Below are 16224 nucleotides of genomic sequence, written 5' to 3' on the forward strand. Positions count from 1 at the left end.
CTTGGGCGGCCGCACTGCGCAGGCGCCAGGCGGGCCGCGCCTCCTGTCTCGGCGCTCACAGGGCCGGGCCTGCTGGGACTTGGAGTCCTCAGGACCCGCGGCGCTGGGGCCAGACTGGCGCGCGGCTGCCGGAGTCCGAGACCCGCCCCGGGACTCTCACCCAGAGTCAAGGCGGGCGCGGCCCGGGGAGGCTAGGGGCGCGGGGTGGCGAGGGGGCAGCGGGCGAATCGAAGGCGGTTCGGCCGAGTCGGAGCCCCCCCAGTCCCGGGGCCGGGCTCCCTCTGGCCCGCTTCCCGCCTTGCCGAGAGCCGGGAAAGCGAAGTCCACGGGCCACGGCGGCGGCGGCGGCGGCGGCGGGCGTAGCGCCGCGTTCCGGCAGGAGCCGGCGCGGGTCCTGGCCGCCCCTCCGGGCGTGCTCGGGTGGGAGGAAGGTCAGCCCGGCGGGCTCGGCACGCTGCGGCCGGCCAGTGTGCGCGGTCTCACACGCACACGAGCCGGGACGCCGACAAAGGTGTACTTTGTTTCCGCCGAGGGCGCGAAAGGGTCTGCGAGTCGGCGGCGACCCGGCGCTGGTGGCGGCGTGGGTAGCCGTGCGGCCTGAGCGCCCCCTGGTGGCCACGGGGTGGCGGCGCGGCGGCAGGTCCACGCGGACCGCGCCCCCCCAGGGCTCGGCACCGCTTCCGCGCGCTGGCGGGCACTCGGGGGATCCGGGCGTGGGAAGCGGCTCCTTTCTGCTAATAAAGTGCCTTGCAGCAAGCGGGACCCGCGATTCCACGACCCTCGTTACAGTCAAACATTCCGATTTATGAAAACGCACACGGAATCGCCCGAGTCGGCCGTGGACAGCTGTAACGAGTAACGGCGGGGAGCCTGTGTTGGAGATAACGTTTTCAGACTCCGAGCGTATTTATCTTGGGGCTCTGAGCGCCTTTCAGCTGTCTGCTCAGAACATCAAGCCTTCAGATCTACTCTCAGCCTCTCTCCCTTGCTTCCTTTGAACGTCCCACTCCTGGGAAACGGGCCCTCAGTCACCCGTGGTCGGCGACGAGTGTCCTCCGGGCTGGGGGAGGGGCGGCTGGCCCCAAGGAACAATGAGGGCTTTGCCTCCTCTGCATCCTGTGGGCCGGATATCCGTTCAGAAACCTGGCTCTGGGCCTTCTCTGCCAAAAAGGAGGAAACCTTCTGTCCCTAGGGCTGCCAGGAAGTGGCAGGGAGGTGCCGGGAGAAACAGAGAACAATTACTACACATTGGAGAATGTACAGGAATTAATAGACTTTCGAAGCCTTGGAAACCGGAATGGTCGCAGATTTTAACAGCACAGCATTGTCTTGTTCCTGATGCCATATACCCACCACCACCGCTTCCTGGTGTCTGGGTTCGGGTCTGGGGGTCTCCCTGGGCCTCACTTGATCTTGACTGCAGAGTGGGGGCAATAACAGTATGCCTGTCAGAAGACTGGGAGCTGAGCAGATGACTTTTTAGGCATCTTCCACTGCAGGAATTACTGTTCTAAGCAACCCAGCCAGGCTTGGTCTTGGCTATATATCCACATGCCCAGAGCCGTGATTTATAATGATAGGGTATTTCTCAGAATCCTAGAACTGGCCGCATCTTAGAGCTCACCAACTACAGCCCGAGGCCTGTTGGAACCCAAAGTTTGTGTGACTGAACACTAAAGCAAAACAAAATAAAACTAAGCAAAGTTGATTGCCTTTAGATGGTTTGTGCTCCGAAGCAGCCTTCTCAAACTTTTATGTGCATAGAGATCACCTAGGGACCTTGTTAAAATGCAGATCTGTTTCACTAGGTCTGTCCTGAGATTCTGCTATTTCTAACAAACACCAAGTTTCTGTCAATCCTGCTGGTCAGTGGACCACACTTTGAGTAGCAAAGGTTTATGGTTAGCCATATTATCTGGTTATCCTATCTATGGTTATCATATTATGTTGTTAGCCAACACTCTTATTATCTTATACCCAGCCCAGGTCCCCAGTGATTGCCTAATTTTACCTAGTTGGCCTTTGTAGACATTTGAGTTTGTAACTCTGGAAAATCCTGCCTGTCCCGACTGATTTGACAGTTGTGAAACAGACCCAGAGAGAATAAGTGGGTTCTGCACGGTCATTCAGCAAGTGAAAGCCTAGCTACTCTCTCTGCTGCATGGTAAGACATCCTGCCTACAAAATAAATAAATGGTTACACTTCAAGTATCTGTGCCTCTGTGAGGAAATTAGGACATTCCAAAGGGAGAATGGAATGATAATGGCTAAATTTACTGGATCCAACTGTGGGCCAGGTCCTGTGCTAAGTGCTTTACATGGATTATTGCATTGAACACAACATCCGGACGAGGTAGAGAACATAGCCCACTTTTATAAAGTCACCAGGTTAGGAGAAGTTTTATAAATTGCCTAAGGTCACACAACTAAGAAGCAGAAGATGTGGGATTTGAACCTAGCAGTCTGACTCAGAGTCTATGCACTTAATTTCTGGCTACCTCAGGCTAGCCAGCAAAACTTGGCTGCAATTGACCTATTTGGCTGCCAGAGTGAACTTAAATTGTGTTGTAAGAAAGCAAAGCAGGCAGTTGGCTAAGTGATTAAGACTTAAGGGGGTTTTCCACTCCACCATTATAGCTTCCTATAATTCCACCATTATAGCCTTATTCCTTTCAATTAACTGCATTAACAGCTGCAGTCTTCTAGAGAACTGGGTTTGATTCGAGAAAGAGTCATCTATTAAATATCAATAGATCAGTAGAGAATCTTGCTAGCTGAGCGCAAGAATGGAAATCCAAATGGAAAAGTGGGTGAGTTTGAGAGGGATGGGAATATGTCAAATACTGACTTCCAAATCCGCTTGGGATCAGCTGACCCAGAAATGCAAAAAAGCCACAGTGTCTCACTCTTCATTTGGCACCTGTATTACATGGCTAACGTTGCTTGCTGGGTCAGAGTTCTTGTAAATAGAAATCAACTATTCAGGAAAGCCACAAACTTATCTTGGTCCTAAAATATAGATTGCTTTTGCCAGAGTAATCCAACTGGCTTTCTGAATAGTACTGGATCTGGAGTTTTCAAGCCTTTCCTGGCATCACAGCTTCCTAATCATCAGGAAACAGCTGGAGATAATGCTTTCATTCTCCCGTTTATCCTTTCCTTCTTCGGAGTTTACCGCCATGTGCCAAGCGCTGTGGGGAAAGCAACGGTGATTTCCCATGAGAGCTGGCCAGTGGGAAGGAAAGCAAACTGGAAGGCAGACTACCAAGATAGAATAGAATAAGGATCATTTTGGACACAAACACAAGGACTTTGGAAACAGAGAGGAAGATTCCAAGAGAGGAGAAATGAGAGCTGAAAGTGGGATTGGAAGTGTGAGGTTTCCAGTTACATTCCCTCCTCTGAGAAGTGCCTTCGTGGATGGTCCCAGGGGTTACCAAATTTGACATTAAAAATTTTGCCATGCTGTAGACCGCTGATCATTCTTCTATTTACTTAATATTTATCTTTACAGTCAAGTCGCTTTAAAATTTTTTTTTAACATTTATTTATTTTTGAGACAGAGAGAGACAGAGCATGAGTGGGGGAGGGTCAGAGAGAGAGGGAGACACAGAATCTGAAACAGGCTCCAGGCTCTGAGCTGTCAGTGCAGAGCCCGACGTGGGGCTCGAACTCACGGACCGCGAGATCGTGACCTGAGCCGAAGTCAGACGCTTGACCGACTGAGCCACCCAGGCGCCCCAACAGTCAAGTCACTTTTAAAAACATTTATTCATTCTAATTAATAATATTTATGAAATGGGGGTAGTAGTAGAACCATCACAGTTTGGAAACAAGTGACCTCCAAGCAACATGTGGGGCTTTCACAGCCTTTGGTTTCACGATGAACCAGCTGATCTTCATAAATGTGTTGGGAGGCTTCATCCTGTTGTTGTCAGATGATTATGACCTTTAGACATCTAAACACCCATCTATCGGGTTCTTGCATGCAAGTTCAGAAAAGAGGTTCCTGCCAATATGCACACGTCTACTGATGGTCCCAGCCACACGTGGTCTCTATGCTCTTGGAACTACAGCACTTTAACGTGGCCTTCTTTGGTGGGAAGGAAAGGCCTCCTTCTTGGTGCCATATTCAGTTAGGAATGTCTCCACAGTAGATCAGCTTGTGTCCTGAATAGTTACAAAGTTGTTGCCTCCATTGTATAGAGAGGAAACTGAGCCTCAGAGAATTAGGTCTGTTGCCCAAGGTCAACGGGTAAGTGAGCAGTGAGGCTAGTCATTTAGGTATCTACCTTCTATACTTGACAGCCTGAAATGTGTCTATATCATCTTCCAATTCCCTTGTCTATAGAATCTAGTAAATGCCTTGCACGTTGTGAGTATATAGCAATATTTTCTGACTTGGAGCAGACATGGCATGACGTCACCCCACCTAGGCCTCTGGGATCCGGTTAATCCATTCTAGTTAACTATCAAAATCCCCATGTCCCTGCCAGATCAGATATTAAAAAGGAAAAGTAGGAGACTTACCTCCTGGTATCAGAGGTCAGTATCACAGAAAGTCATGGACAATCTCAGTCCCCAGAACTCCCGCTTCTCTGGCTACACTTCCACCCTCAAATCCAGCTGTCTCCTGCAATCAGCCCAGTAGTTAAACTGATAGCACAATTATTTTTTTTTTTAAACTAAGCAGACGAATTTTAATTCATTTTTCAGACAGAGTGAAACACAAGATATTCACTCCAAAAATGGTGCACAGAAAGCTGGACATTTTTTGTTTCGTTCAGCACCGAGCACTCAGATTTAGGTGGAGGAAAATGTTTAAGTTGGTAAGGAAATTGCACAGCAAAAGTATAAAAATTAATCCAGAGTGGAAGGAGGGAAAATAGTCTCTTTTCTAGTAATCTACTTAAAAGCCAATGATTTTCTGTTAATACAGATAAGAAAAGAATCCAAACCATCATCAAAAAAGAACAACAACAACAAAAAACCCACTTCTGGTCTTCTTAGGAGTAGCATCTATGAGGCCAGACGTGACCAAATCCAGGTTCATTTGTTGGAGCCTGGAGGCCTACAGTGGAACTATGGATACCATCATGACAATAAAGGTAGAATTTCTTCTTAAAGAGGAGGTGAGATGAATTGAATGCAAAATTTGGCGCCCTTAAAACCAGATGACTCATAGGTGAAAGGGGCTCTCCAGCAGTTTTGAGCTTAATGCTGCAATAACATAAACTTTCTCTTACTCCCGAGACTCTGGGCCCAATTATCTCCAAGACGTGAATATGAAGGTTTTACTGTCCTAAAATAAGCCACGGCAGGTACGTGAACATTTGACCCAATAAAAGGAGGACATACCTGCTCCCTCCTTGAAGTCCCAGCTAGCCAGTTATATGCTAAATGGAATCTGTCAAATACTCGGAGTTTAAAAATGTAATGCTTTGCACAGATGGCTTTTTTGACGGTTACGTGAAATGGAATATCATATCTAATTTGGACCAATTGATTTGGGGCAGGCTGAGCCCCTCCTGTAAAAGCAAAGGCACGGGCATTGTGACGTAAAAATGAGCTCGTGCAGGAGCTGGCAGGTGGAGTGCTCATTCCTGGTAGTTGGTCTCCTCCATCCATAGGGAGAGGATGCCATCTAGCATGAACTCTGAAGAGCTGCAGCCAGCCCCCAAATGGCAAAAGCAAGCCTCAGGGTCCACGTTTTTGTGGCCGAAAATCTGTCCATGGGTGGGCTAAGCCAGCTGGTATATGATGCAAACTGTTCCTACATACTACGAAGGGAATTCTGCTCATGAAGTGATTACTGGGTCATGGAATGTTTCCATTACTTACATCTCAAAGCTCTACAACCCTCATGTGCTTCAGGATCCAACTAGGATTCCAAGGAATCCCCTCCTCTCTGGGCTGAATCTGGACACTCTTTGTGAAGAGGTGGGGGAAAGGTTGGTTAGCCTGTTCTTACTTAGGATGCAGGATGTTCATTCCCTTGAACGGCTGGACCATGACCCATTTAACTAGCTGTCCATGGATGAACATATTTATTATTACCAATCTTCTCCCGTAACAATGAAACAATAATTTTTTTAAAGAATTAATGAACACTTTTTTGTCCTCCACCTTTTAAACTTGAAATGAAATTCGCCTTTTTTTTGGTGTCCAGTTCTATGAGTTTAGACAAATGTATATACTTGTATAACCAAGATGTAGCAACATTCCATCACCCCTGATTTTGTTAACATTAATTTTTTTCTTCCCTAAAAAAACATCTGTGTTTCTGAAACTTTAAACAGAATTAACACATGGTCTAGCAGCTCCCACTCCCACATATATACTGGAGAGGAAGAAGACACGTTTGTACACAAATGTTCACAGCAGCATGATCACAATAGACAAAAGATGGACGCAACCCAAATGTCCACCAGCAGAAGCCTGAATAAGCAAATTGTGGTGTGTCCATAGAGTGGAATGTTATTTAATAATAAAAAGGAATGAAGTACAAGGGTACAGGTGGAGAAACCTCAAAAACATCTTGCTAAGTGATAGAAGCCAGACGTGAAAAGGCAGTGTCTGACTGCATTTATATGACATTTCCAGAAAATTCATAGAGACAGAATTATAGATTGGTGGTTGTCAGGGGCTAGGCTAGAGGAAATAGGAAAACTGCCTACGGGGGGACTAGGCTTCGTCTTGGGGTGATGAAAATGTTTTGGGAACTAAATAAAGATGGTGGTCTCCCAACACTGTGAATGTACTAAATGCCCCCAAACTGTTCACTTTTGGGGGCACCTGGATGGCTCAGCCAGTTGAGCAACAGGCTCTTGATTTCAGCTCCGGTCATGATCTCACCATTGGTGGGTTCCAGCCCCACATCAGGCTCTGCGCTGACAGTGCAGAGCCTGTTTGGGATTCTCTCTCTCCCCTTCTCTCTCTCTGCCCCACTTGCACATGTGCACTCTCTTGCTCTCTCTCTCAAACATTTTTTAAAAACTAAAAAATAGAATGATTAATTTGGGGGGGCACCTGGCTAGCTCGGTCAGTGGCACATATGACTCTTGATCTCACGGTTGTGAGTTTGAGCCCTGCAATGGGTGTAGAGATTGCTTAAAAATAAGAAATTTTTTAAAAAGATTAATTTGGGGGCACCTGGCTCACTTGGGCAGTGGAGCATGTAACTCTTGGCTTCGGGGTTGTAAATTCAAGCCCCACATTGGGTGTAGAGATTCATTAAAAGTTTTTTAAAAATCTTTAAAAATAAATAAAATGATTACTTTTATTTCATTAACGTGAATTTCACTTGAATTAAAAAAAAAAAATGTTTAGGGACACCTGGGTGGCTCAGTCAGTTAAGCATTGACTTCACATCGGGTCATGATCTCACAGCTTATGAGTTTGAGCCTCGTATTGGTCTCTGTGCTGACAGCTCAGAGCCTAGAGCCTGCTTCAGATTCTGTGTCTCCCTCTCCCTCTGCCCATTCCCCACTCTCTCTCTGTCTCTGTCTCTCTCTCAAATATACATAAACATTAAAAAAAAAACTTTTTTTAATGTTTAATCCCAGTGATAAGTGAATACTTGGATCAGAGCAAGTGATGAATGATATTCATGTGCTGAACAACAAGGTACAAACTACCTGAAAAGTAGGTAGATACTATTCGTCCCATCTGAAGTATAAGAAAATTACAGGCCAGAGAAATACAAGACCCCCAACCAGAAAGCTGCAGGTTGGGACCCCCAGACCAGTGCCTGAGTCTAGATGCAGCACTGCTCCATTCTACTGCATGGTTTTCTCGAATGATTCAAAACTGCAGCATTTTTACTGAGCGGCAGCAATCTTGCAGGAGTCGCGCGGTGGGGGGGTGGTGAGAAGAGATGAACAGAAGGGAGAGGCAAAGGAGAGGAGGAAGAAATAACAAACAGAACACCTAGGTCAGCAAGCTGACCCACTCGGGGAGCAACGGGAGGACAACAGGCAAACAGATTGCTTTGCATGGCGTGGGGTGGGACTCCTCCGAAGGAAGAAGGTTTGAGCCACGTTAAGTCTCCCCGTTAGGAAACTCCAAACCAGGAGATGTGCTGCCCCACTGACGTGGGGGTCAGCGCTCCACAAGCTCCCCTCCTGCGGCCCTCACGCTCCTCCCCCTTCTCTCTGAGATACGTCAGTTTTCCCACTTGAGGGGGAACCAAAGACAGGGCAAAACTGAACTGTGTCTTTACTTTCCTCATGGTCTCCTGTCCCACTTCTGCTCACCCTGTCAACCTCCTGCTCCAACATCTCAAACCCTTGGGAAAATGAAAAGCAGCTTCTCCTTGCACATGACTGGGGGCCCCTTACCCAAGTAGCCTTAACAGAGCAGAGAGATAGAGCCCATAATAAGGCTTTGAACGTAGTGAGTGTGCTGTATAGGCTATGTGCTCTGTGACCTGGCTCCAGCTTTTCTGAGATGTTGATGACTAAAAGGAGTCACAAACTATTTGAGCAAACAGTAAATATTTTGTTGTGTTGTTGTTACGGAAAGGATGGAGGAAAAAATTCATCTGAGGGGGAAGAAGGCTCTTTTGTTTAGGGAGAACACTTGGAGAGGCTTTAGTTGTTTGAAAATGAAGCCAACTTCCTACTCTGGAATGGAGAAGTCGGGAAGAGTGGGGATTTAATTGTGCTGCATAATACTCTAAAGGGATGTCCTCATAGAGGGACAGCTCATCGCTGGGGATCATTCTCTTTCTGGGAGAAGCCCAGAGTGGGGGGAGGGGTGCAGGAGGGCTGGGATGAAGGAAAAGACACAATATCTATGGTGTTCCATGTAGGAGCAGATCCCTGCGACCTGAGGGAAGGAGGGATATTACAAAGGACAAAAATGGTCCCTAATGTGTTCCCATGGAGCTAGGCAGATGATAGGATATGCGAACAGGATGGTTTATGGTCCTGCTTTATCGTTGCCTTTGTCTGCATTGTAATTCCCATGTGTTATCCCCACGCCTTCATTTTGAAACAATCACTTGTCTTAGCTGGCACTAGGGAATTGAGAGAAAGGCATGTGACCACACTGAGACCCAGAGCTGTGTGCAGGAAGACTGGCAGCAGCCCAAAGAAGCTTCTGGAGCAAGGGCAAAAAGGGAGCTGGGAAGCCCAGAGCGGCTGTCTGCCATGGGGCGGATGCCTGAGGTGAGGAACACACCTAGGATCAATATGGGCAACATAAAAGATTCTTTAGGGCTCTGGAGAGGCCCAGGAATGGAAAGTGGTAAAAGGCTGGGCCACTTGCTAATCTAGGTAAATAAAGGCTCTGGTGGTAGGAATTTGGGCTGCCACTATTGATGCCATTTCTGCCCAGCATGTCAGAACAGAATCAATGAACATATACGCCTGAAAGGGCGGGCCTACGCCGGCGGACTCCATCTTGTTCGGTGTCCTTCACCTTGACCACACCTCCTCCCCTTGAGTAACCCCGCCCCCCCCCACCTGCCTAACAGGACTGGGACCCTGCCCCAGCCAATCGGCTGAGGCCACAGCCATTACCTCACCAACTGCCCCTAGGCTCCAATAAAACCTTTGTCCTTTTGAAACTCGCTCTCTCTCCCCAGTATCTCACTGCTGCGTCGGTGCAGGTGGGGGATTGAGCTCGAGCTAGCTTGAATAAAGGCTCTTTTGCTTTTACATCGGACTCGGCTCCCTGGCGGTATTTGGGGATCACGAATTCTGGGCATAACAACACCGTCATCATTCAATCATTTGTTATTTCCTTCCTTTGACATTTATTGAGTGACTACTAGGCAGAGAGCCTCGTTAGGTACCGTGGGAGACCACAAAGATGAGTAAAACATGCGAGTCCTGCCTTTAAACAACTTCTAGGCTCTTGGGACCAACCAGTCACACATTCAAGAAACCGGAATAGGAGACAGATCAATGTGAGAAGCAGAGGTTGCTGAAAGGAGGTTTTACACTGCTTGGATCCAGTGTTGGCAAAATCTAGAAGCCACCACTTTCACTCATTGTGGAGGGAGCGTGAACTAGCACAGCCTTTCTGGAAGGCAGTTTGGCAAAACATACCAAAACTCCTAAATACACACAGAACACTTAGTCATAGTAGTTTCACTGGTGGAAATACACCCCAAAGATACAGATAAGAATGTGTGCAAAGATGGCCTACAAGGATGGATAAAGATCATCATAGGGAGAGAAATTTCAAGCAACACAAACCTCCACCAATAGCAGATTGGTTAAGTAAGCTCTGGAACAACACTTCAGTGGTATACCTGTCAACAAGGTTCAACCCAAATCTTATCATGAGGAAATACCAGACAAGCAGACTAAGAGACATTCTACCAAAGGGACAGCCTGTGTCCTTCAACAGGACAAGGAAGGTAAAGAAAGAGTGAGGAACTGTTCCAGATTAAAGGAAACTTAAAAGACCAGGAAACCAAATGCAAGGTGTGATTTGGGAATGGATCATGGAGGGGTGAGGAAGATTGTGTGGCCAGCTGTAAGGACATTTTTAGGACAATTGATGAAATTAAATATGGTCTGGGGATCAGGCAGTAGTATGTTGATGTTAATATCCTAGATTTTGATCATTGTACCATGGTTATTATGAAAAAGAATGTCCTTGTTTTTAGGAAATACACTCTCAAGCAATGAGGGGCTTCAGAAAAGTGAAGTGTCATTCAAGCTGCAAACTAAGATAGCCATCAGAAATGATTAAGACACACAACATGATTCAAATATTGGCTCAAGGCAATGGTAGAAGGTTTTTTTTGTTTTTTTTTTTAATTTTTTTTTTAACGTTTATTTATTTTTGAGACAGAGAGAGACAGAGCATGAATGGGGAAGGGTCAGAGAAAGAGGGAGGCACAGAATCGGAAGCAGGCTCCAGGCTCTGAGCCATCAGCCCAGAGCCCAACACGGGGCTTGAACTCACGGACCGCGAGATCGTGACCTGAGCTGAAGTCGGATGCTTAACCGACTGAGCCACCCAGGCACCCCAGAAGGTTTTTGATCAAACACACAGGATTTAGCTCCAAAAGAATTATGTTGATGATAGCTGCCAAAGGCATTTAGGAGAAATAAGTGTCAGCTGGGGAGGTCAGAAGTGCCTATATACGTGTGTTTTTAGCCAGGTCTTCAACCAGACTCGTCTAAATGGGCTAGGATTCTGCCATGTGCCAGCCACTGTGCTAGGTGCTGAGGACAGAGTAATGAATAAGATAGGAGCAGCCCTTGCCCTTATTGGGGCTTGTATGTGTCTGAACAAAGGATACAAACAAGGGCCGAGAGAGAATAACACACACAGGCTTTTTTTTTTTTTTTAATGTTTGTTTGTTTTTGAGAGAGAGACAGAGTGTGAGCAGGGGAGGGGCAGAGAGAGAGGGAGACACAGAATCTGAAGCAGACTCCAGGCTCCGAGCTGTCAGCACAGAGCCCAACTCGAGGCTCGAACCCACGAACTGTGAGATCATGACCTGAGCCGAAGTCAGATGTTCAACTGACTGAATCACCCAGGCAGCCCAACACACACGGTCTTTAAGGAAGTCCTCTTGGTGAGGATGACAGCTAAGCTGTGACCTAAATAAGGAGAAGGAGCTAGCCAGATGTGAGTGGACAGCATTCCCACCAAAGAGCACATCCTGTGCTGGACGTCCTGTGTGGGCAAAGTAGGAATAGACCCATATGGCTGAAGCAGGAATGGCGTGGGAGGAGCCCAATGTGTTTTCTGAAAGGAGGCAGAGGCTCGGACTGTGTAGGGCCTTGTATGAATTTGGGTTTTACTCCAATGCACTGGGGAGCCATTGGAGAGTTCTAAGTAGGAGATGAACTGACCTGCTTGGTGTTTGAAGAAGAGCCACTGTTGCTGCTTAAGTGAAGAATAAATGGGAAGGAGGCAAGAGTGAAGGCAGAGAGATGGGTTAGGAGGCCTCAGGGAGGGGAGAGGGCGAGGAGGAAGGCTCGCTTAGACTTCTGTAGTGTCTCCAAACCAAGTTCCGCTTAGCATTACAGAGAGAAGCTGATGGGGCTAAGAAGGGTGACATTCATCCTCTGCTTTTCAACCTGGTTCCCATGACCAGCACTCCTGGCCCAGAGCGCATTACAAATGAATATTTCTACCTAAATCCTATGACCAGCCTGGGGATAGCATTCTGTGTTACAATTTTTATAGTGCTGTGTCCTAGTTTGGGTTCTTCTAGACCCTGAGACAAATCGTATGGGGAAATGGCCGGCGAGGGTGTGTTAAGTCACTGCTGTGGGTGACTAGAACTTAACTGGTGTGGACACTCCGGGAAACACAGCTCAGCTCATCTACCCAAGTGGCGGGGGAGCTGTGGTATTTCTACACCAAATCCGTTCACCTGGCCATTGCAGGCTGGCTGCCAGGAAGGGGGTTAATTCTCTCTCATTTCTGCCTTCCTGGAGGGATGGGCCCATCCCCCCTCCCCAGTTATGAAGAAAGCCCTCAGCACAGAGATGCAGGTGTCGGTGGTTGGTAACCTCTGGAGCCCAAAGAAGTAGCAGGGTCTGAGGGACTCTGGAGATATACAACAGAGTGGCCTGGACCCTGCGTTGTGTTTTCTTTCACTTTTGAAATAGAGCTCAGATGATGAAGGTGACCGAAACTCTTTAACCACCAGGAGACCCTGAGAAGCTAGGAAAGGATTCCAGGGAGAAAGGATGATAGCTTGGACTGAGGAGGTGGCCATGGAGGTAGAGAGAAATCGGTGTATAATTTGAGTGCTGGTTGGGGGTGAGGAAGGCAGCAAGGAATAGATTTTAGGAGAGAAAACAAGAGTTTGGTTTTGTGTCTGTTAAGTTTTCGGGGTGTAAGGAACATCCAAGGGGAGACGAGGCAGGACTGGAGGCACAGCTCCACAGAGCGGATGGGTCGGGGGCAACTGGGCGGCTCAGTCGGTTAAGCATCTGACTCTTCGTTTCAGCTCAGGTCATGATCTCATGGTTTGTGAGTTCGAGCCCCATAGTGAGCTCTGGCTGACAGCACAGAGCCTGCTTGGGATTCTCTCTCCCTCTCTCTCTGCCCCTTCCCTGCTCACTCGCGTGTGCGCTCTCTCTCAAAATAAATAAACAATAAATGAATAAATGAATGAATGAATGAATAAATAAATAAATAAATAAATAAATAAATAAATATATAAATCAGGGTGCCTGGGTGGCTCAGTTGGTTAAGTGTCTCACTCTTGGTTTCAGCCCAGGTCATGATCTCATGGTTCATGAGTTCGAACCCCATGTAGGGCTCCACATACTGAGAGTGTGGAGCCTGCTTGGGATTCTCTCTCTCTCTCTGCCCCTCCCTTGCTCGTGTGCCCTCTCTCTCTCTCTCAAAATAAATAAATAAATATTTAAATTAATAAATAAAAAATAAAAAGGGGATGGGTGGCCAGGGGTTAGGGTGGAAGAAGGGAAGAATTGAGGGAGCACAGAGGATGTTTAGAGAAGTAAAATTATTCCACATTAATGGAAATGTATCCTTACATACTCGTCCAGACCCATAGGACGTACAACACCAAGAATGAGTCTCAGTGTAATGAGACCTATCCCATGACCTATCCGTGCAGGTGATGCCTTTGGTGATGACCTATCCTTGCAGGCTCTTGTCCTGTAACCAATGTACCACCCTGGTGTGGGCTGTCGGTGGCGGTAGGCTGTGTGGGTGTGGGGTGAGGGAATCGATGAGTACTCCCTGAAAGTTCATTCAATTTCGCGGTGAACCTAAAACTTCTCTAGAAAATAAAATCTGTTTTTAAAAAGTTGGGGGTGGGGGACAGGTTAAGGATAGGCCACAAAGATAAGCAGGGGAGAGGTTCAGAAGAGAGCAACGATGTGCCAGGGGCTGGGCAGAGGAGGAACCTGCACAGGACGAGCAAACAGGAACTAACCACAGGCCTGCTGGGTGCAGGCACCCCCCTTACTGCAGCTTCCTGGGAGATGGGTGTTCTTAGATGGGGACCCTCAGACTCTGAAAGGTGAAATAACCCACGGGGTTTAAACTGCGGACAAGTGACTCCTTCCATCACTCTGCTGCCTGCCATACAGAGGACAACCTGGAGTAGTAAGGCAATGAAGGGATTGCCAGGGGATAAGACTCAAAGGAGAAGGCTTTGCTAGGAGGTATGTCTCTGCTTTGAGACTTCACCTCCCCTGAACCCAGGAGAGAGTTGAATTTGGGGCTCCTCGTCAATGAAAAAAGGAGAGAGAAAAAAAAAAGAATGCTTTTTGCCATAGAAAGAGGAAGAACTGGGGTGGCTGGGTGGCTCAGTCGGTTAAGCGTCTGGCTTCGGCTCAGGTCATGATCTCGTGGTTCATGAGTTCGAGCCCCGCGTCAGGCTCTGTGCTGACAGCTCAGAGCCTGGAGCCTGTTCCAGATTCTGTGTCTCCCTCTCTCTGACCCTCCCCCGTTCATGCTCTGTCTCTCTCTGTCTCAAAAATAACTAAACGTTAAAAAAAAAATTTAATTAAAAAAAAAAAAAAAAGAAAGAGGAAGAACTAAGCAAAACCCAGAGTAATGTTGACCGTCTCTAATTGTGGCCCCAACTCGCAGAATGTGACTTGTGGTTCCAGGGAGGTATTTTCCTAATCATCATAAAAAATAGCATATATCTTTTCATTTGCCTTTCTCTCAAAAAGGTCCAAAAATTCTTCTCCCAAACTCAGAAGGGAGGAATTTAGTTATTTTCTACTCTTTTGGTAATGTGCACAAGGTCAGTTTGTCTTTTTCCTTTAGCAGAACAATTTGTGTCCTTGTTGTGACAGTGAGAGAAAGCTGAATAAAAAAGATGTTTTTTCCAGGACGAGTGTGGAAGGAACGTTTTGGCCACCATGTCGGCCACTGCTTATTCATTCATTTGACAAACTTTTTTTTGAGCAGTTGCTATGAGCCAGGCACTAGCCCAGCCATTAGGACCTTAAAGACGAGTAAGACAGGAACTCTATCCCCAAGAAGTTCGCAGTATGGTTAAGACCCACACAAGGCAACAGAAAATTCCGCTATAATATGACAGGAATAAGGAGAACCAGAAAGGCATGTGCACAATGCTTTCTAGGTACCTGGAAGATGGACGGGGGAGGTGGGCAGGGAAGGCTTGGCAGAACGGTGCCCATATGGTGATTAAACACCAGTCACGGTTACATTTGCATGGAATGAACGATTGGAGGACTCTGCTTCCTGTTTTAGGGGAAGTCTCTGGCTGCAGCCTGGGATGAGCTGAAGGCCATTCGCTTTGTAGTTCTGAACAGACCATTGGAAGGCTCTTGCACAAAATTCCTTCTGGGCCTCTGGGCCTGAGATTCTAGGGTATTTCATTCCCTTTAGGATAAGAGAAATCAGGCTTTAGTCAGAGATCAGCAGACCAGGAGACCCAGCATGTTTACTGAAGGGTTCTTGGTTCTAATGGTCCCCGAGCCAATGAATCCCTGTGTAACTTGAGGAAAGCTCGTTAACCACAGGCAGCTGCCTCAGCTTCCTGTTTGGAAAAGAACTGATAAGTAGTGAGACTTCCTCTCCTATGGCCAAAGGACTTGAAAATCGGGCCTCTGCTTGGTGTTGAGGGAAACAGTGATGCTTTGTTGAGCATGCTTAAAATGCCAGTGTGAAGAGTGACTTTGGAATGATTGAGATTTATGGAGATAAAAATTACAAAATGTCCTGGCTTGATTTATATTGAGGAAAAAGGCAAAAAGACACCTATAAGGCAATACTTTCACAAGGTGAAAGTTAAACCATGTATTAAAACCATAACAAATTTAGATACACACACACACGCACACACACGCACACGCACACACACAAAATGTAGACACAAGTTAATACAGTAGAAATTAATGCCTTCCATCTGACAAAGAGAATTTCTTTCAAACTTCTACCAAGCTATTGGCTACCCAACAGGTAAGAAACAGAAATCTGCATCAAGCCTAGATATGGTCACTATTTCTTTCTAATCAGAGCTAAAACTCATCTCAGGTAGACGGGGGTCTGATAAGTGCCTTACCATGATGGTCACCCTTATTCCTCAGAGTTAGTGTTAAAAGGAAAAATAAAAAACTCTAGGTTTCTTGAGTAACAGCCTAGTCCAGGGGCAGGGACTGTGTTAGGCAGAGAACGCTGAGCTGCAGTGAGCTGGTACGTTACTTCACTCCTTCCTTTCCTTGACTTCATGTCCCTCTCACATCCAGAAGAGCCTAATTTGAGGCATTTGGAGATCAGAGCTTGTGCAAA

The sequence above is a fragment of the Panthera onca genome, chromosome D2 (genome assembly GCF_046562875.1).
Source record: "Panthera onca isolate mPanOnc1 chromosome D2, mPanOnc1 haplotype 2, whole genome shotgun sequence".
In the NCBI taxonomy this organism is placed as follows: domain Eukaryota; kingdom Metazoa; phylum Chordata; class Mammalia; order Carnivora; family Felidae; genus Panthera; species Panthera onca.